This window comes from Danio rerio, chromosome 23, assembly GCF_049306965.1.
Source record: "Danio rerio strain Tuebingen ecotype United States chromosome 23, GRCz12tu, whole genome shotgun sequence".
Lineage (NCBI taxonomy): Eukaryota > Metazoa > Chordata > Actinopteri > Cypriniformes > Danionidae > Danio > Danio rerio.
The window spans coordinates 40,918,882-40,941,956 of NC_133198.1; the positions used below are offsets into that span (position 1 = coordinate 40,918,882).

At 33.2% G+C, this 23,075-nt stretch overlaps 1 long non-coding RNA gene across 1 annotated transcript; it reads right to left on the bottom strand.

Moving 5' to 3' along the window:
• Positions 1–7,715: 7,715 nt before the first annotated feature.
• LOC141380542 (uncharacterized) lies at positions 7,716–8,706 on the bottom strand. Its single transcript, XR_012398687.1, has 2 exons — positions 8,510–8,706; positions 7,716–8,424 (listed from the first exon to the last, which is right to left on the bottom strand). It is a non-coding gene; the product is annotated as an uncharacterized lncRNA (long non-coding RNA).
• Positions 8,707–23,075: the final 14,369 nt, after the last annotated feature.

Sequence of the window (23,075 nt, forward strand, 5' to 3'; positions counted from 1 at the left end):
CAGGTTCGAGCCTCGGCTGGGTTAGCATTTTAGCATTTCTGTTAGCATTTCTGTGTGGAGTTTGCATGTTCTCCCCATGTTGGCATGGGTTTCCTCCAGGTGCTCCGGTTTCACCCACAGCCCAAAGACATGTGTTAGAGGTGAATTGAGTAAGCTAAATTGTTTGTAGTGTATGAGTGTGAATGAAAGTGTACGGGTGTTTCATAGTGATGGTTTGCAGCTAGAAGGGCATCCTCTAATTAATAAAGGGACTAAGCTGAAAAGAAAATTAATGAATAATAAAATATAATATAGGGGCAGCACGATCGCCTCACAGCAAGAAGGTCGCTGGTTTGAATCCCGGTGGCATTTCTGTGTTGAGTTTGCATGTTCTCCCTGTGTTTGTGTTGGTATCCCCCACAGTCCAAAGACATGCGGTATAGGTGAATTGATTGGCCATAGTGTGTGTGAGTGTATAGGTGCTTTCTAGTGTTGGGTTGCGGCTGGAAGGGCATCCGCTGTGTAAAACATGTGCTGGATATTTTGGCGGTTTGTTCCGCTGTGGTAAACCCAGATTAATAAAGGGTTTAAGCTGAAAAGAAAATGAATAATAAAATTTAATATAATATAATATAATATAATATAATATATTATAATTGTATTTCATTATAACTATTTCCATGATTTAGACAAATAAAGGTAACAATTTTATCAAATTAACATAAACGTTACCATCATTATATTAGATAAAAATAATACACTTCACATAAAGGAGAACCAGGCCACAGTTTTCTTTTTTCCTGAATTACTTCTGCTCAGTTAAATATTTAAGCTGTTTTTCTGTTCTGATTCTCTCCCATTAGACATAACATATGTCTGTGAGCTCGTAATCATTACTTAGGTGTTTTGAAAAATGAAAGTGACCATACGGCACAGTTTATAAAAACAACTTTGCAGAGATTACTGTTATTGTATCAGCCTTAAGGAGCTTATTGTCGTTCCAGCATTGTATTTTCCAGGGGGTTAATGCACATGAAAATGAAATGACAAGCATATTACTTAATTAAATGGAGATCCATTTGGAAGCGCCAGACGCTGCCAGCTCGAGTTATGATGTAAACGGGTTGCGTTTACCACCATTTTTGCAATTAATCTGGTGTACTGTGGTTCTTCTGACATACCTCCGAGCGAGCAGATGTCAAATCCCTGAAGCTGAAGTGATAGGTCTTATCAAAACGTGTATGTGCTATGTGCTCATACTGACACTGGAGGAAGAGTTCAGGCTTCTGCTGTGATGTTCAGCAAGTCTCACTTTTGCTATCGATGCTTTGAATAAATTGTATTTCACCATTATCAGGTTACTCCATCCACAGATACAGTAGAGTAGGTAAATACAACCCCCATTCTGAAAACATATATACACTCACTGGCCACTTTATTAGGTACACCTTACTTGAACCGGGTTGGACCCCCTATTGCCTTCAGAACTGCTTTAATCCTTCGTGGCATAGATTCAACAAGGTATTGGAAATATTCCTCAAAGATTTTGGTCCATATTGGCATGATAGCGTCACACAGTTGCTGCAGATTTGTCGGCTGCACATCCATGATGCGAATCTCCTTTTCCACCACATCCCAAAGGTGCTCTATCGGATTGAGCTCTGGTGAGTGTATAGAGGCCATTTGAGTACAGTGAACTCATTGTCATGTTTAAGAAACCAGTCTGAGATGATTCACGCATTGTGACTTGGCATGTTATTCTGCTGGAAGTAATCCTGCTGCGAAGAAAATATCCGTTACACCATCACCACCAGCCTGAATTGTTGGTACATGGCAGGATAGATCCTTGTTATCATGTTGTTGATGACAAAAAATGTGACCCTATCAATGGAATGTTGCAGCAGAAATCACGACTCATCAGACCAGGCAACGTTTTTCCAATCTTTTACTGTCCAATTTTGGTGAGCCTGTGTGAATTGTAGCCTCAGTTTCCTGTTCCTAGCTTATAGGAATGGCACCCAGTGTGGACTTCTGCTGCTGTAGCCCATCCGCCTCAAGGTTGGATGTGTTGTGCGTTCAGAGATGCTCTTCTGCATACCTCTGTTGTAACGAGTGGTTATTTAAGTTACTGTTGTCTTTCTATCAGCTCGAGCCAGTCTGGCCATTCTCATCTGACTTCTGGCATCAACAAAGCATTTGTGCCCACAGAACGGCCGCACACTGGATATTTTCTCTTTTTCGGACCATTCTCTGTTAATCCTAGCGATGGTTGTGCGTGAAAATCTCGGTAGATCAGCAGTTTCTGAAATACTCAGACTAGCCCGTCTGGCACCAACAACATTCAAAGTCACTTAAACCACCTTTCTTCCCCATTCTGATGCTGCTTTGAATTGCTGCAGATCGTCTTGGCCATGTCTACATGCCTAAATGCATTGAGTTGCTCTCTTGTGACTGACTGATTAGAAATTTGTGTTAACATGCTGTTGGACAGGTGTACCTAATAAAGTGGCCGGTAAGTGTAAATGGGGAAATGTGCAACACACATTTGGCCTGCCAGAGTTAAGGAAGCCATCTTCCGGTAAAAATAGCCAATCATCAGCATTTTGAGTTTTTTAGGGAGGGGTCCATAGATTAGTTTGGGCATTACTGCAAAACTTGTCGTTTTAGGAGACTAGTATGTGCCTGCTTTGCAAATATGCCTGGACACATGTAGAATGAATAAAAAGTCCCACCTATGAGTAATAAAAACAAAAAATTACATTATAAATAAAATAATGACAACAAACATAAACATACAAACAATCATTCACAATTCTTCAACTATTTAAACACCAAAAGCTTGGTAATATACATGCAGAAAATAACATATATTCTGTATTTTGTGGTTCACAGGGTGTTTTCTGTTTATGTATAGTTGTGAATTGCATTATTAGATCTTGATCTCTGCTCTGTCAACTTTTGATCCTGAAATTTTACACTGCAGATAAGCAAAGTCGCTTTAATCGACATTTTAGTAGTTTGAGACAATATATTGTTTAAGAAATAAAATGAAGAGAAATAAAGGGCATGTATTTTACCCCATTTTTTACGATAAGTCTTTTGTGTCTTCTGAATATGTCTGTAAAGTTTCAGCTCAAAACACTCAATCAGATTATTTGTTATACCTTCAAGAATGTCAGGATTTTCTGCTTTAAACACTATGTAGCTGTTTTTGTGGCCTGTGCCTTTAATGCTGGTTCTCCCTGCCCACCGTTCCCGCGTGCCTGTCAGAGTGTGCCTCCGCCTCTGCCTCGGCTGTGTCAGATAAACAAGACAGATGAAGGAAGCGGATCTCACATTACGTGTGTGAGAAAAACTTCAATAGGAACTTTTCCAATGATTATTTGATGTATTTGTTTTAGAGTTAATTCAAGCCTTTTTGCGATGAATCGCACACAATGTCGTAAATTTATCACACACACATACAGCGGACAACCACATATAGTGTGCATGTTTAACTTTGCACTGTTTTTGCACAACAGATGTGACAGGATGCAGGTTAATTTCCACTGCAGTATATAAATCCGTTATGTAAATGTACTAAATAAACCTGATTTAACGTCAACAAACCGGGATTGACGCGTCTTCTTTTATAATTGTACTGACACACAGCTGTGGTGATAAACTAAAGCTGAAGTAAATCGCTGTAATTCATTAAACATTCACTGTTTTATAAAAGTGTTAAACTCGTCAAACTCACATTTGATGATGATTGATTATCTCAGAGAGCTGAACAGATTCTTTTATCCCAGTTGCTTTGCACAGGTCCTTTTTTGTTGATATGATTATACGTGTGACCATGAAGATGTTAAAGGTGCAGTAGGTGATCTTCCACAATGCTAACAGCTTAGCATAAATCTCTGAATCACAGTTCCTCCCCTGCCGTCTAGAGCCACGAGTAGTTATTATGATGGACTACCTGTCAAAAAGTTTGATGGATTGTAGCCCCGCCCCCTAAGGCGGGACTTCCGGTCTAAGCCCCGCCCCTTTTTTATAAACTTTATAGTTCCGGTAATTAGATTCTTATCGGTTTTATATAAAATAATAATTCCGGTAATTAGATTTTTATCAGACTATTTAAATTATTGATTCCGGTAATTAGATTTTTATCAGACTAATTAAATTTATATAATGATAATAATAACGGTAATTAAATTAGTGTTATTAGAAGCATTATTTAATATTTTTAATTAGTGCTACAAATTATATTTATTATATTACATTAAATTATATTATATTATATTAAGTTATATTAAATCATTATTTTATTAACTGATATTATAATTATATCATATTATATAATAATATTATATTATATTATTATAATATTTATATTTATATTAAATTTAATTATATTATATTATATATTGTTATACTATATTATATTATATTATATTATTACATTATTATATTATATTATAATTAATAAACTATTAACATAAACATTTCTTTGTTTAACCTGTTTGTGTTTCCTCGGTGTGTCAGTCTGTGTCTGAGCGTGTGATGATAAGGAAAACTTTGGATCACATCCCGTCAACTGCTTGTGAAAGATAGATTTATATCAGATGTAGAATATGTATATCTGATTGTATGTGCTGGGTGTCTCCCACTAACTACTATATGTTGTTAGGTGATTAGAAAGTGTGCTGATATCTATATATCCACATGCAATCAACTGTATGCATATGTATGTGTGTGTTTGTGTGTGTGTGTGTGTGTGTGTGTGTGTGTGTGTGTGTGTGCGTGCGTGCGTGCGTGCATGTGTGCGTGCTCGAGCGAACTTGGGTCTGGCTTTGTATGCTTGAATCCACGACACAGTATTTACTAAAAATACTCATTAATAGGTTATGTTGTTTTTCACATTATTACTACAATAATACATATTTTAAGACACACAAATATTTTGATTTATCTTTGTCGGAGTATTAAATTAAAATATGTTTACAATATTTTTTGTCGGCTTAGTCCCATTTTAATTCCTGGGTGGCCACAGCGGAATGAACCGCCAACTTATCCAGCAAGGTTTTGCGCAGCGGATGCCCTTCCAGCCGCAACCCATCTCTGGAAAAATGTTTACAATTTTAATCCAGTAAATAACAAATCTTAATCTGTATTGACAACAAATTGTCACACATTTTAAAACAATGCTATCTAAAAATGTAATGTTCTAAAATGTTGGTTGAAAAACACAGATGTAAATTCAACTTGTCTTCGTAATTAATGAAAACTTTTATTATGAAAAACATTTTAAAATGAATTTTTTTTCTTTTGACTAACATGTTTTCAATTTATTTACATACATCTACTGTAATTCCTGACACACATTGTAATACAGTCAATCCAAAGATTAATGTTTGAGCACTGGTCATCACTGGTGTAGGTTTAAAAATCAACCGTAAAAGTTTACTAAAAGGACTTATCAGTCTTTAGACATTATTGTTATTTCTGTTTCAAAAGATAAATTAAATGTATAACTTGTAGTAATTGCATTACTAGACAACTTAGTTACTGAATTTTAAATTCAAACTGTTTTTAATTCATTGCAAATACTTGATCATATAAAGAGAAATGTGTATATTATTCAGAATAATGGAATAACACTGATATTTATTTTAAGAAGAAAAATTGGCTCTCAGTTTATCTAAAAACAGTACAGCTTGAGCCCTTAGTTAAATCTACTTAATGTTTTATAGTAAAATTTTCTAGTTTAAGTACTGAATCCACCATTTACATATTCATACAATAGTGTCAAATCTAGTAAGTTTACAAGTTTGTCAAAATTAGTCAAGTTTACAAGTAGTTCTTGAAAGTAGACTAATTACTTTTTTACAGGGTAAATGATGCTTTTCTTCTACAAATACACTTAATCAAGATTTTTGTCACTACACACAATTTGTTGGGAGTGTATATGTTTCTTTAAACAATGTTTTTTATTGGCAAACACATTATCAAATTTTCAAACTAAAATCTAACGGAATGTTTTTCACTCTGTATATAAAAGCTTTATCTGTGCATTTCACTTGGAAAAGTGATGTTTAAAATACTATTCATTAAACTTACTGCATGACTGGAGTTTTATTTTTACAAACCAATTGACCTAATTCAAGCTTTTGATTTTCCACTCTGTAGCAGTTTTTCAACACAAAATGTAAACGTTTTATGCATGTGCTAAAAATCTGTAATTTTGCACCACTGTCAGAGTTTGTATGTAACAAAGCATACATGTTTTTAAAACTGTCAGTTTTCAAAAGTTACTTAACGTTGTCCCTCTTTCTTCTGGAGTTTTTAGGAACAACGATGCTTCATTTGGGGGGAAAGAAAAAAAGTAATGTTTTGAAATACATTGGTTACACCAATATGGTGTAATGGTTAGAATTTCTGGGTTTCATCCAGACGGCCTGGACTCAACTCATGATTTGAGAATATATATATATTTTTAACCTAAAGTGTACCAAGTAACATCAATAACAACACTTAGCCCCAGTTATTTGTGTCATAGTTGAATGCTTTACTCAATACTGTCAACAAAGCACAATAATATCAAAGAGTAAACACATTTTATTTTAAGAATACTTTGCAGTAAACTTTATTGCATGAATAAGTTTATTTTATCTACCTTCTGATACAGAATGTTTTTGAAACATTTAATTATGTTTTTACGACCACGGGTATCTCACCAAAATATTTCACCTAATTCAAGTAACTAGTGCTGTAGTTTTTAAACACAAAATGTCTTTGCTCACTTTTTTTTTTTTGCATATGTGTTAAAAGTCTAATTTTACACAACTCTCATAGCATCTGTTACGATGCATACAGTAAAAGTCACAATAACCATTTCTACTGTCAATTATCTTTTGTTGTCTAATTCTTCACAATATTTTTTCACGAGAACTATGAATCTACAAAGGCAAGGCAAGACAAGGCAAGTTTATTTCTATAACACATTTTATACATAGTGTCAATTCAAAGTGCTTTACATAAACAGGAACAAAAGAGACATGTTTAAGAAAAATAAAACAAATAATAAAAAAATATTAAAAATGATAAAAACAGATCAAATATGTTAAAACAAGTTATAAAAGAATGAAAAGAAGAGAAAAACATAATACTGTGATCTGTCAATAGTGCGATCTGTCTACAAAACTAAATGAATATTTGTCACTAAATCTGCATTAATATCTTGTTCAACAGTGTCTAATGTACTGTGTATTAGAAATGTTTTCTTTTGAACTGTCATGAAAGTTTGAGATGTAAATGTTTTGGTTTTAAACCAGACACAATCAACAATATCATGTATACCTTTTGTTCATTCTCTTTTTCATATGAAAGAGAAATTATGAAATTCTACGTCAGTGCAATTTTAAAACTAAATCGGGCGAAAATTTTTAGGTTGTCTTTCTAAACTGACTACAAACCCGTTATACATGAGAACTGTGTGTTATTGGGTTGACTTAAACGTTAACCAATTTTAATAAATGTCCTACAGTTTATACATATGCTTTAAACAAGTGACCAGTCCTTGACACACTTTGCAACATTCAAATTTTCTAAATATTTAATTATACATTTGGCATAAATACAGGGCTTTAATCAGTTTTGACAATGTTTCTATGATTTGTTTCACACCAACATGTTTTGCACCTAGCTCAATTTATAACTTTTTTTTTTTTTTTTTTTTACGGGAAAGGCATAGACACTTGAGTTGATAAACTTTTATTTCAAGTAAATATACACTGAAATAGAGTAGTACATAATGAACAAACATGGGTTGCATTACAATAATAAAGACAAATTAAATAAGAAAAAAATACATATATACAGTCACACATTGAAAAAAAAACAGGGTACACCAGAACAATAATGACATTACTGAATATCTAACCAACAAAGAAATGCTACTAAAAGCATTCTGTCATGTTCTAGTATATGTGGTTGGTCATAACTTCCACAATCTCAGCAATATTTGCTATTTTGTTTTGTGAAACCAGCGACACACAAATATCTGTTATATATGTAGACATGCATAGAACCTGCGTTACCCACAGCTCATCACTCAATTCAGTCAGCACCCTCCAGAATTTTTGTATTGGTTGCACAGACAGCACCATTGCTACGAACACACAGGTGTGTCAATTGATTTATCGTATCGGCACATGAGTTTAAGGCCCCTCTCACAACGTCCATTTCTCTCCTGAGATTTTTCCCACGTTTGCCATCTCCTGTACAATCATGTTTAGAATTACACGTATCATTAATGATCTTCTCCAGAAGAAAAACCATATGGACCTTATTTGACAATCAAAAACAGGGTTGCACTCGTACTCAGGCCTTTCATGCGCATTATCGTCAGCATTTTGAGAACAATAGCATTCAGTCATCTTTAAATGGTGGCTGTCAGAAAAAAATCTGAAAATATTTAAAAAAAAAGTTTTTCTTTTAATCACAATACAAAGTTTGTCCCATAATCTGTGTAGATCATATAAAGTAGTACCTTAAAGATGCGGCCTGTGTCCTTAAACAGCGATAGTTCAGCCCTAATAGTTCAGTGCAAACAAGACCAATGTAGGGGCTGTGGTCCTCAAAGATAGTACCTTTTTATGTCTTTAATCTTCTTTTTACTCCTGATCAATGGGTTCTTGTAGAAACCTTTAGGATCAGTGACTGTACCCAGAAGCATTACTCGTTGGTAGCTGGAAGTGATAATGAGCCGCTTTATCTACACATTCAAACAGGCCCGCCTTCACTCACGGGGCGGTACTATGAACATCTGCCATGGTGTCATAATAGTCATGAATAAACATTTAGTTAACATCTTTTCTTTTATTTTAGACACTGGCGTGATGATGTAGGGATACCTATTTTTAAAATAAAAATAAAAATACAGGGTCATACTGTAAATATATTCGCAATGAAAGATTTTAGAGAACTGATAGAATTTTACATTTCATGGAAGTTTTAGGTTGACAAAATATAATGCACAGCTAAAGTCATCTCAAAACTCATTGCCAAAATGGACAATACAATTAATTTGAATGTTTTTAAGCAAATATGTACAGTCTTTTCAACATTACTCTGCAGTTTGAATTGTTCAATATAGTTGTTTATTTGGATTCCTATTAGGGCTCAAAGCAGTCACATATTTAACTGAAATTTGTATCTTTCATGATAGTGTTCTTTTTTCAAAGAATGTTTGAGAAGAAATAAGATTACATTTACACGTACATATTCATTTTGGAATTAAAAATTTAACGATACCAGACATGCTATTTATTTTAAGTGAAATATACTTGTAAGAAAATACAATTACATTTATGAAATAACCCATATTCCATAACTTATTACAATGCCTTTGAGGTCAAGAAAGAGATCAAGTTTAGGGGACCATTACCCATAATTGGTTAGTGGATTGAAGTTATTTTAAAAAGTCAAGTTTGGTTAAAAACCTAGGCTTACTTCAATTGGATCTGTTAAAACATAAAGTAATTACAAAATTAAGTTAGGCATTAAACGTTCTGGAGATATATAAACATACACTTTACCGTCAGATAATCTACGAACACCAACATTCACCAATTTGATACAAACGATACCAAAACTGTTTACTTATGTTTGTTGCAGAGTAGCAATAAGATTATTTGTTTTATTTTTATGTTATGTGATACTAAATCTATTTTCTGGCCTATAATTTCAGTGATATATTTATAATAAAGTTAAAATAAAAAAAGCTAATAGATTTAGTTAAACATCATGTGCTTGACATTTTGGTAAATAGTTAAAGTTTCTAAGTGTACTAATTGAATATTTAGCATTTTGAAAGCTAAATATATGTCAGGGTATGTAAAGCTGATGCCTCTGGCTTGTTTGGTTGTGATTTGTGGAATGTCTCCACAAAATAAAATATTAAAGTGTTTTTTTTTTTATTCACAATTCTGCAACTTTGATGCAACATTGTAAAAGTGTTAGAAATATACAAAAGTACATATCATGCTGTCTTGCAAAGGTAGACAGTCATGTCGGCAAAGAACTGTTCTTCCTGAGACAAACATTTTGTTTTGCTGTAAATCTATAATAATTTAGTTTGTCTGTCAGGATGTAAGCATACAGTTTACATATAACTGACTATTTGTACGACAATCTTTCCATTAACATGTTTACAATATATTGTGACATTTTTAGAGTGGTCTTTGAAATAGTTACAATATCACAGATGTAAAGTACTCGAACAATGTTAGCTGATTGCTGTACTTAAGTACAACTTTTATGATTTGTACCCTACTTGAGTACAATTAAAATTAATGTTTACTTCATTACTTTTTTTAAAAACAATATTTTTTACAACTTTCAATTTTATTTATACTCAAAAAAGTTCCTCACTCCTAACAAAACAACAAAGCTGCTTAAATTAATGTTATTTACTTTGTAATTGACATTCATTTCAATATTCCATCAAACTGGTCAGACATGCTCTTCGATTGTTTAGAAGTCATGTCCTGTCACATTGAGCTCCACAATGCACATCAACCCCAGTAAGTCTGCTATCAGTACACTTTTGTTAAGCAGTTCATAAGAAAATATACATTTAGTCCTCTGCCTGTGTACACATCTACAAAATTTTATTTAGATGCTGCACAGAAATAAACTTAAACCTCACTTAAGTATATTTAAACTTATACAAACAGAAAGCGTTTAGTTATTTGTCCTATGCTTGGTCATTGTTTTACGCGTACAATGTTATTACAGTATGTGTTCCAAGTACATTTGGTTAGTAGTTATTTTAACACCCTGTGATTAATTGGGCACAATATTTTTCTACATAATGTTACAGACACATGTATTTAGACAGAGAATAAATTAGTTTGAGTCGACTTAACTGAAATGAACTGTGAACATGTCAAATCTTTATAAAAGATGGTAATCTTACAATTACACAAATTTAAGTGCTTACTGCCAGGAGAAAAATAATAAAATGAAAACACAAAAACATAAAAAGTATACATGCAGCTAGACAAAAGACCTGAATACTGTCAATATTTACATGTTTACTGTATTCTTTTCAGTATAGAGTATACTGTAAAAGTATAATTTCAAGTGTGACAGTAGTAAACATTAAGCACACAAGTAGCTAACTATAACATTTTTATTTATACATCCTGCCAACTTATAAGAATAGTAGTAGTTCACTTATACTTGTAGTAGATAAATAGTTTGTGATGGAAATGATGCAATGAAATGATGCATTTATGTCTGCACTTAAACCATCCATATGAGAACTGTCGGTGCAGCATGCTCAATGCTTCAACATTTGCAGCACAGGTCTGACTTTCCAACCAATTTAGCGTTGTAATTTTTAGTGATACAGTGTCCATAGTACTCTAATGTCTTGAAACTTGCAAGAGTACAGCTAGTGTAGCCTTGGTTAACTAGTACATAAAGCAGTTACAACTAGGGATAGTTAGTTATTGAAAACATGTCATGAAATTTGTAGTAGCCAATTTAGAGAACAACTGAAGTAAACGCTGAGCACTTTTTCTCAGAATAAGTGCAGTGTTAGATCACCTGTGGATTTTGAAAATGTTTATAATTTAATAAAAATTATAAACATTATTAAAATATTATAAAAATAATTGTAATAAAAATAACAAAAGCTTCAAACATTATTCAACCATGAAATGAACTTACACAGTCATATGGTCAAAGTATACTTGTTGCTAATCAAATTTAGCACATAAAAGTACAGTAAATAACCAAGAGATTATGCTGTAGTACAAATTATTTACTATTCAAATATACCAAATTTAGTATTCAAAATATGGCATTTTAAGATAGCAAATAATTAATTACATTGAATTATACAGGCTCTTTTGTCTAGCTGCATGTATACTTTTTATGTTTTTGTGTTTTCATTTTATTATTTTTCTCCTGGCAGTAAGCACTTAAATTTGTGTAATTGTAAGATTACCATCTTTTATAAAGATTTGACATGTTCACAGTTCATTTCAGTTAAGTCGACTCAAACTAATTTATTCTCTGTCTAAATACATGTGTCTGTAACATTATGTAGAAAAATATTGTGCCCAATTAATCACAGGGTGTTAAAATAACTACTAACCAAATGTACTTGGAACACATACTGTAATAACATTGTACGCGTAAACCAATGACCAAGCATACTGTAGGACCAATAACTAAACGCTTTCTGTTTGTATAAGTTTAAATATACTTAAGTGAGGTTTAAGTTTATTTCTGTGCAGCATCTAAATAAAATTTTGTAGATGTGTACACAGGCAGAGGACTAAATGTATATTTTCTTATGAACTGCTTAACAAAAGTGTACTGATAGCAGACTTACTGGGGTTGATGTGCATTGTGGAGCTCAATGTGACAGGACATGACTTCTAAACAATCGAAGAGCATGTCTGACCAGTTTGATGGAATATTGAAATGAATGTCAATTACAAAGTAAATAACATTAATTTAAGCAGCTTTGTTGTTTTGTTAGGAGTGAGGAACTTTTTTGAGTATAAATAAAATTGAAAGTTGTAAAAAATATTGTTTTTAAAAAAAGTAATGAAGTAAACATTAATTTTAATTGTACTCAAGTAGGGTACAAATCATAAAAGTTGTACTTAAGTACAGCAATCAGCTAACATTGTTCGAGTACTTTACATCTGTGATATTGTAACTATTTCAAAGACCACTCTAAAAATGTCACAATATATTGTAAACATGTTAATGGAAAGATTGTCGTACAAATAGTCAGTTATATGTAAACTGTATGCTTACATCCTGACAGACAAACTAAATTATTATAGATTTACAGCAAAACAAAATGTTTGTCTCAGGAAGAACAGTTCTTTGCCGACATGACTGTCTACCTTTGCAAGACAGCATGATATGTACTTTTGTATATTTCTAACACTTTTACAATGTTGCATCAAAGTTGCAGAATTGTGAATAAAAAAAAAAACACTTTAATATTTTATTTTGTGGAGACATTCCACAAATCACAACCAAACAAGCCAGAGGCATCAGCTTTACATACCCTGACATATATTTAGCTTTCAAAATGCTAAATATTCAATTAGTACACTTAGAAACTTTAACTATTTACCAAAATGTCAAGCACATGATGTTTAACTAAATCTATTAGCTTTTTTTATTTTAACTTTATTATAAATATATCACTGAAATTATAGGCCAGAAAATAGATTTAGTATCACATAACATAAAAATAAAACAAATAATCTTATTGCTACTCTGCAACAAACATAAGTAAACAGTTTTGGTATCGTTTGTATCAAATTGGTGAATGTTGGTGTTCGTAGATTATCTGACGGTAAAGTGTATGTTTATATATCTCCAGAACGTTTAATGCCTAACTTAATTTTGTAATTACTTTATGTTTTAACAGATCCAATTGAAGTAAGCCTAGGTTTTTAACCAAACTTGACTTTTTAAAATAACTTCAATCCACTAACCAATTATGGGTAATGGTCCCCTAAACTTGATCTCTTTCTTGACCTCAAAGGCATTGTAATAAGTTATGGAATATGGGTTATTTCATAAATGTAATTGTATTTTCTTACAAGTATATTTCACTTAAAATAAATAGCATGTCTGGTATCGTTAAATTTTTAATTCCAAAATGAATATGTACGTGTAAATGTAATCTTATTTCTTCTCAAACATTCTTTGAAAAAAGAACACTATCATGAAAGATACAAATTTCAGTTAAATATGTGACTGCTTTGAGCCCTAATAGGAATCCAAATAAACAACTATATTGAACAATTCAAACTGCAGAGTAATGTTGAAAAGACTGTACATATTTGCTTAAAAACATTCAAATTAATTGTATTGTCCATTTTGGCAATGAGTTTTGAGATGACTTTAGCTGTGCATTATATTTTGTCAACCTAAAACTTCCATGAAATGTAAAATTCTATCAGTTCTCTAAAATCTTTCATTGCGAATATATTTACAGTATGACCCTGTATTTTTATTTTTATTTTAAAAATAGGTATCCCTACATCATCACGCCAGTGTCTAAAATAAAAGAAAAGATGTTAACTAAATGTTTATTCATGACTATTATGACACCATGGCAGATGTTCATAGTACCGCCCCGTGAGTGAAGGCGGGCCTGTTTGAATGTGTAGATAAAGCGGCTCATTATCACTTCCAGCTACCAACGAGTAATGCTTCTGGGTACAGTCACTGATCCTAAAGGTTTCTACAAGAACCCATTGATCAGGAGTAAAAAGAAGATTAAAGACATAAAAAGGTACTATCTTTGAGGACCACAGCCCCTACATTGGTCTTGTTTGCACTGAACTATTAGGGCTGAACTATCGCTGTTTAAGGACACAGGCCGCATCTTTAAGGTACTACTTTATATGATCTACACAGATTATGGGACAAACTTTGTATTGTGATTAAAAGAAAAACTTTTTTTTTAAATATTTTCAGATTTTTTTCTGACAGCCACCATTTAAAGATGACTGAATGCTATTGTTCTCAAAATGCTGACGATAATGCGCATGAAAGGCCTGAGTACGAGTGCAACCCTGTTTTTGATTGTCAAATAAGGTCCATATGGTTTTTCTTCTGGAGAAGATCATTAATGATACGTGTAATTCTAAACATGATTGTACAGGAGATGGCAAACGTGGGAAAAATCTCAGGAGAGAAATGGACGTTGTGAGAGGGGCCTTAAACTCATGTGCCGATACGATAAATCAATTGACACACCTGTGTGTTCGTAGCAATGGTGCTGTCTGTGCAACCAATACAAAAATTCTGGAGGGTGCTGACTGAATTGAGTGATGAGCTGTGGGTAACGCAGGTTCTATGCATGTCTACATATATAACAGATATTTGTGTGTCGCTGGTTTCACAAAACAAAATAGCAAATATTGCTGAGATTGTGGAAGTTATGACCAACCACATATACTAGAACATGACAGAATGCTTTTAGTAGCATTTCTTTGTTGGTTAGATATTCAGTAATGTCATTATTGTTCTGGTGTACCCTGTTTTTTTTTCAATGTGTGACTGTATATATGTATTTTTTTCTTATTTAATTTGTCTTTATTATTGTAATGCAACCCATGTTTGTTCATTATGTACTACTCTATTTCAGTGTATATTTACTTGAAATAAAAGTTTATCAACTCAAGTGTCTATGCCTTTCCCGTAAAAAAAAAAAAAAAAAAAAAGTTATAAATTGAGCTAGGTGCAAAACATGTTGGTGTGAAACAAATCATAGAAACATTGTCAAAACTGATTAAAGCCCTGTATTTATGCCAAATGTATAATTAAATATTTAGAAAATTTGAATGTTGCAAAGTGTGTCAAGGACTGGTCACTTGTTTAAAGCATATGTATAAACTGTAGGACATTTATTAAAATTGGTTAACGTTTAAGTCAACCCAATAACACACAGTTCTCATGTATAACGGGTTTGTAGTCAGTTTAGAAAGACAACCTAAAAATTTTCGCCCGATTTAGTTTTAAAATTGCACTGACGTAGAATTTCATAATTTCTCTTTCATATGAAAAAGAGAATGAACAAAAGGTATACATGATATTGTTGATTGTGTCTGGTTTAAAACCAAAACATTTACATCTCAAACTTTCATGACAGTTCAAAAGAAAACATTTCTAATACACAGTACATTAGACACTGTTGAACAAGATATTAATGCAGATTTAGTGACAAATATTCATTTAGTTTTGTAGACAGATCGCACTATTGACAGATCACAGTATTATGTTTTTCTCTTCTTTTCATTCTTTTATAACTTGTTTTAACATATTTGATCTGTTTTTATCATTTTTAATATTTTTTTATTATTTGTTTTATTTTTCTTAAACATGTCTCTTTTGTTCCTGTTTATGTAAAGCACTTTGAATTGACACTATGTATAAAATGTGTTATAGAAATAAACTTGCCTTGTCTTGCCTTGCCTTTGTAGATTCATAGTTCTCGTGAAAAAATATTGTGAAGAATTAGACAACAAAAGATAATTGACAGTAGAAATGGTTATTGTGACTTTTACTGTATGCATCGTAACAGATGCTATGAGAGTTGTGTAAAATTAGACTTTTAACACATATGCAAAAAAAAAAAAAGTGAGCAAAGACATTTTGTGTTTAAAAACTACAGCACTGGTTACTTGAATTAGGTGAAATATTTTGGTGAGATACCCGTGGTCGTAAAAACATAATTAAATGTTTCAAAAACATTCTGTATCAGAAGGTAGATAAAATAAACTTATTCATGCAATAAAGTTTACTGCAAAGTATTCTTAAAATAAAATGTGTTTACTCTTTGATATTATTGTGCTTTGTTGACAGTATTGAGTAAAGCATTCAACTATGACACAAATAACTGGGGCTAAGTGTTGTTATTGATGTTACTTGGTACACTTTAGGTTAAAAAATATATATATTCTCAAATCATGAGTTGAGTCCAGGCCGTCTGGATGAAACCCAGAAATTCTAACCATTACACCATATTGGTGTAACCAATGTATTTCAAAACATTACTTTTTTTCTTTCCCCCCAAATGAAGCATCGTTGTTCCTAAAAACTCCAGAAGAAAGAGGGACAACGTTAAGTAACTTTTGAAAACTGACAGTTTTAAAAACATGTATGCTTTGTTACATACAAACTCTGACAGTGGTGCAAAATTACAGATTTTTAGCACATGCATAAAACGTTTACATTTTGTGTTGAAAAACTGCTACAGAGTGGAAAATCAAAAGCTTGAATTAGGTCAATTGGTTTGTAAAAATAAAACTCCAGTCATGCAGTAAGTTTAATGAATAGTATTTTAAACATCACTTTTCCAAGTGAAATGCACAGATAAAGCTTTTATATACAGAGTGAAAAACATTCCGTTAGATTTTAGTTTGAAAATTTGATAATGTGTTTGCCAATAAAAAACATTGTTTAAAGAAACATATACACTCCCAACAAATTGTGTGTAGTGACAAAAATCTTGATTAAGTGTATTTGTAGAAGAAAAGCATCATTTACCCTGTAAAAAAGTAATTAGTCTACTTTCAAGAACTACTTGTAAACTTGACTAATTTTGACAAACTTGTAAACTTACTAGATTTGACACTATTGTATGAATATGTAAATGGTGGATTCAGTACTTAAACTAGAAAATTTTACTATAAAACATTAAGTAGATTTAACTAAGGGCTCAAGCTGTACTGTTTTTAGATAAACTGAGAGCCAATTTTTCTTCTTAAAATAAATATCAGTGTTATTCCATTATTCTGAATAATATACACATTTCTCTTTATATGATCAAGTATTTGCAATGAATTAAAAACAGTTTGAATTTAAAATTCAGTAACTAAGTTGTCTAGTAATGCAATTACTACAAGTTATACATTTAATTTATCTTTTGAAACAGAAATAACAATAATGTCTAAAGACTGATAAGTCCTTTTAGTAAACTTTTACGGTTGATTTTTAAACCTACACCAGTGATGACCAGTGCTCAAACATTAATCTTTGGATTGACTGTATTACAATGTGTGTCAGGAATTACAGTAGATGTATGTAAATAAATTGAAAACATGTTAGTCAAAAGAAAAAAAATTCATTTTAAAATGTTTTTCATAATAAAAGTTTTCATTAATTACGAAGACAAGTTGAATTTACATCTGTGTTTTTCAACCAACATTTTAGAACATTACATTTTTAGATAGCATTGTTTTAAAATGTGTGACAATTTGTTGTCAATACAGATTAAGATTTGTTATTTACTGGATTAAAATTGTAAACATTTTTCCAGAGATGGGTTGCGGCTGGAAGGGCATCCGCTGCGCAAAACCTTGCTGGATAAGTTGGCGGTTCATTCCGCTGTGGCCACCCAGGAATTAAAATGGGACTAAGCCGACAAAAAATATTGTAAACATATTTTAATTTAATACTCCGACAAAGATAAATCAAAATATTTGTGTGTCTTAAAATATGTATTATTGTAGTAATAATGTGAAAAACAACATAACCTATTAATGAGTATTTTTAGTAAATACTGTGTCGTGGATTCAAGCATACAAAGCCAGACCCAAGTTCGCTCGAGCACGCACACATGCACGCACGCACGCACGCACACACACACACACACACACACACACACACACACACACACAAACACACACATACATATGCATACAGTTGATTGCATGTGGATATATAGATATCAGCACACTTTCTAATCACCTAACAACATATAGTAGTTAGTGGGAGACACCCAGCACATACAATCAGATATACATATTCTACATCTGATATAAATCTATCTTTCACAAGCAGTTGACGGGATGTGATCCAAAGTTTTCCTTATCATCACACGCTCAGACACAGACTGACACACCGAGGAAACACAAACAGGTTAAACAAAGAAATGTTTATGTTAATAGTTTATTAATTATAATATAATATAATAATGTAATAATATAATATAATATAATATAGTATAACAATATATAATATAATATAATTAAATTTAATATAAATATAAATATTATAATAATATAATATAATATTATTATATAATATGATATAATTATAATATCAGTTAATAAAATAATGATTTAATATAACTTAATATAATATAATATAATTTAATGTAATATAATAAATATAATTTGTAGCACTAATTAAAAATATTAAATAATGCTTCTAATAACACTAATTTAATTACCGTTATTATTATCATTATATAAATTTAATTAGTCTGATAAAAATCTAATTACCGGAATCAATAATTTAAATAGTCTGATAAAAATCTAATTACCGGAATTATTATTTTATATAAAACCGATAAGAATCTAATTACCGGAACTATAAAGTTTATAAAAAAGGGGCGGGGCTTAGACCGGAAGTCCCGCCTTAGGGGGCGGGGCTACAATCCATCAAACTTTTTGACAGGTAGTCCATCATAATAACTACTGCCACGCCTCCTTAAACACAAACACGGCAAAAGAACCCTCTCTCATGTGTTAAAAGCAACTAGTGCTTGTCCGGCGGCATGCAAGCCAAACTGACATGTTATTTCAGACTGAATATTAGAGTTGCATGGTAAACAATATAGGGAGAGACTAGGCGGAATAGCGGTATTTACTTATGTTTTGTTGTTAAACTAATTAAAATCTACATTATCGATGCTGTAAAAGGTCCCTTATGAAACTGAAAATAGTCTTATCAATCTTTCATCAGAAGGTTTTAGTGGGAGAACAACACTTCTGTGAAGATATAACCCATTTGTAACAGCAACATATAACGTTACATCAGCTTTGCATGAAGCTAAAACAGTTTTAAAACAACATCACCTGTCTAAGAGAAATCCTTCAGACATGGTGTCATCCTTTTAATTGGATAAATATTTTTTAGTTTTATGCCTTACCCAAAGTTTTAAAACACATATAAATGCATTTTGATCATTTACTTTAATCATTACTATTAGACTGTGAAAAGACTTTCAACCAGCACAACAAAAAATGCTTCTGAAGACAATCACCTTCTACACCTTTAATACGCGGCTGTCCATCAATTCGGTGGGGGGACCACACTCCTGCGTCAATTTGGTGGGCATAAAAATAGGAGGCATTTGGATCCTGTTTTAACGCCAGGAAATTTAAAAAGAGAGACGTATTGTCTTTATATCACCCCAATATGACTGTCATATTGCCACTTGTCTGATATGCAAAGCTTTGGAGTTGTCGATACACACTTCTTGTCCGGCGTGTGATATTCACAACCTGCATTTAAAGCCTGTTTGAACTAGGCCACATGAGTTGTATCAATCCCTAACTTCTAGATACTGGATGTATGCATCTGTCACAAGTGTAGCCAGTGTAGCCTTCTTTTTCTATCTATATCACACACAAGCACACACGTCGTTCTGCATCTTTCCATCAACATGTTCAAATAACACAGACACTATAAACTAAGATGAATGACTCGGCCTTTATTTTCAAACTATTGGTTTCATTTTCAAAATATGATACAGTAGCCTTTAGGCTCAACTCTAGCTTCTCTCTGTTTCCCTCAGTGTTTCCTTTATATAAATTACAGAAATCAGTAGTTTTTGAGGTCAAAATGAGTCAAAATTTGTGTATTTTCAAAGCAAAACAATAACAGGAGAATAAATGAGAGATAATTTGACAAAATTAGCAAAAACCCGCTATAATATCAGTTGAGGTTAGTTGGACAAATCTTACTTTTTTTCCCACTAAATCTTGAACCTGACTGATTGAAGTATTTAAATGTTGAGGAACAAGCTCGTTGGCTGCTGAAGCAACAGCAACCAATCACCTGCGCCTATGTACAGTGGTTGAAAGCTGATTGGATAGGACTTATCAGTAGGGCCAGACGGAATCTGCGGACGTTTTTTGCTATTTCTGCGGAGAATTTTTGTAAAAATCTGCGGATTTCTTTGGAATTATTTTGGGAGTATCCAGCGGAGTATCATAACTTACACTTTGATATATTAAATAAAAAGTAATAAATTACTGAATAAAAACTGAATAAATTCTGATTTACACATTTACTCAAGTAAATAAACAGAATTTATAATGGGCTAAAAAAACTGCAGAAATCTGCGGAATTCTGCGCGCGCAGATTCCGTGTGGGCCTATTTATCAGGTTCCATGACAAATAGAGTTTCATGACAGAACTTTTAGGGTGGAGTGAGTGTGTCAGTGGCTGAAATCAGCTAAATGAGTGTCCAGCAGCGAATGTTGTTCTGTCGAAACGTCCAGTGAATTCCAGTCATTACACATTAACAGATCAGCTTGGGAATCCGCCAAAATGAACAATACATGCTGTGATTCAGTGTTCAGCTTCTGGTTAACAGTAGTCATCACGCCTCGGCTACAAAAGATGTTGAATTTGCATTGTTTAATTGCATAAATGCATTAATAAGACATTTGTTCCCTCAATAGCAGTTAGGACTACATATATGGATTTTGCCAACAGACTTTTGCCAATGTTTATGCATATAAAACATTCATTTTGTGACAACAAGTCCTTATATTTGTTTATAAGTGGATTAAACTATATGGTGAAAGCTGCCACAGTTGAGACTAAAGAAATGAAACACTAAAAACTCACAAAAATTCATTCATTCATTATTGTCCATTTCAGAGATTTCCACAGCTGAATGAACTGCCAACTATTCGGACATATGTTATACGCAGTGGATGCCCTTCCAGCCGCTTCCCAGTATTGGAAAACACCCATACACACTCATTCACACCCACACTCATACACTACGGAAATTTAGTTTATTCAATTCACCTATACTGCATGTCTTTGAACTGTTAGGGAAATCCGGAGCACCTGGAGGAATCCCACACCAACATGGGGAAAACATGCAAACTCCAAACTGAAATGCCTCCTGGCCCAGCTGGGATTTGAACCGGGGACCTTCTTGCTGTGATGCGAAACCCAAGTGTGCCGCAAGCCCACGTTTGAGTGAAGGTTTCGGCCGTTAGATCGCCCCCTGGGGGCTGGCTGCAGTACAAGTCATAAAGCCCGCCTCCTCCGTGTTAATGAAGGAGACTTGAGCCCAAATAAAAAAAAATATTACACTTGCAATAAAATGTCCCGAAAGATAGTTCTGGTCGATTAAGGCACTGGTTATTGTGCTGAAATAGGTGCAGATCTTCATTTTTGTAAACAGTTTGTTTTTAGCAGTAATTTAATGCTGGGCGTGTCATCGTGATTGACAGCTGTGATTGACAGTTTCTCAAAGCGCGGCGTCTGAGCTTCGGCAGGAGACTGAAGTAGACTGAAATGTTATTATTCGATTTCTGTGTTATTTTACCATGACAAAATGAGTTCAGCAGTAAACTATAGTTTCTGACATACATGATCCTGGTGGAACACTGTTTATTCGCTAAGTTCAGGGCTTTTTTCGGGCTTTATTAGTTTGCTGATACACGCCTAGCCACCCAGATAGCACAACACAGTTCCGGCTAGATTCTCGCCTGCCGGAGACTTCTTAGAGCTCAGACTGACTAATGTTACCTCTGCTGGACCTACTCCGGATGCCTGGACTCACTACCCAATTCCAGCCCGAGTCAATCGAGCCAGATGCGGCGGCCGAGCGAGCAGGCGCTGCCGCATGCGAGCCGGAATCAGCCCGCGACGCCGCGAGTAAGTTATGCGCTGCGGCCTGGAGCTGGCGCGATTGAATATATAAAACCCTCATATTTGTTAACGTTATTACATCCATTTGTGTTGATATGACAGCAAACGCATGCTGAGAAGTTCGGGGGGCGTGGTTGATTTTACATAAAGCGTTTGGTTGGAAGCTTGACTCCGCTCATTTTGGCGGCTCCTCCTCTGGCTCCATCAGACAATCCTTCTGCGCATGTCTGGCTCCAATTTCAGCAGTCTTTTGCGACAGTTTGTGCCCGTCAAGCAGGCGTTTTGCCCTCAAGGCGTTCAATGGGAAAAAGGGCTGTCGCGTCGTCCATATTTTTTACAGTCATTGTGCGAAACAGCAACACTGCTAACCACTGAGGCACCGTGCCGCCCAGCTCATTAATAAAAAGGTTATTAATTTTCTTTATACTTAGTTTTTAGTTTTGTATTCATATATTTATTATGTGACAACAAACCTCATGGTTATTTTTAATTGACTTTAAAGGGAAGGCTAATTTTTCACTGCTGAATATGCCACTTAACGACATGCAACAAAATAATTACTAAAAAGTTCTATTTTTATATATTCAGCTTTATAAGATGTCTATATATATATATATATATATATATATATATATATATATATATATATATATATATATATATATAAATATATATATATATATATATATATATATATATATATATATATATATATATATATATATATATAATGTACATATATTTAAAAATGTTAGCACATGTACCCTTCATTGAGCCTCATTAGTCTTCAGCGCGCGAAGGGTTAACAGTAGGAGGCTCTGTCTGCAGATTTGGGTGGAGTGAACTTGTCCAGTCAGTGTTCACTTTTCTTCTTC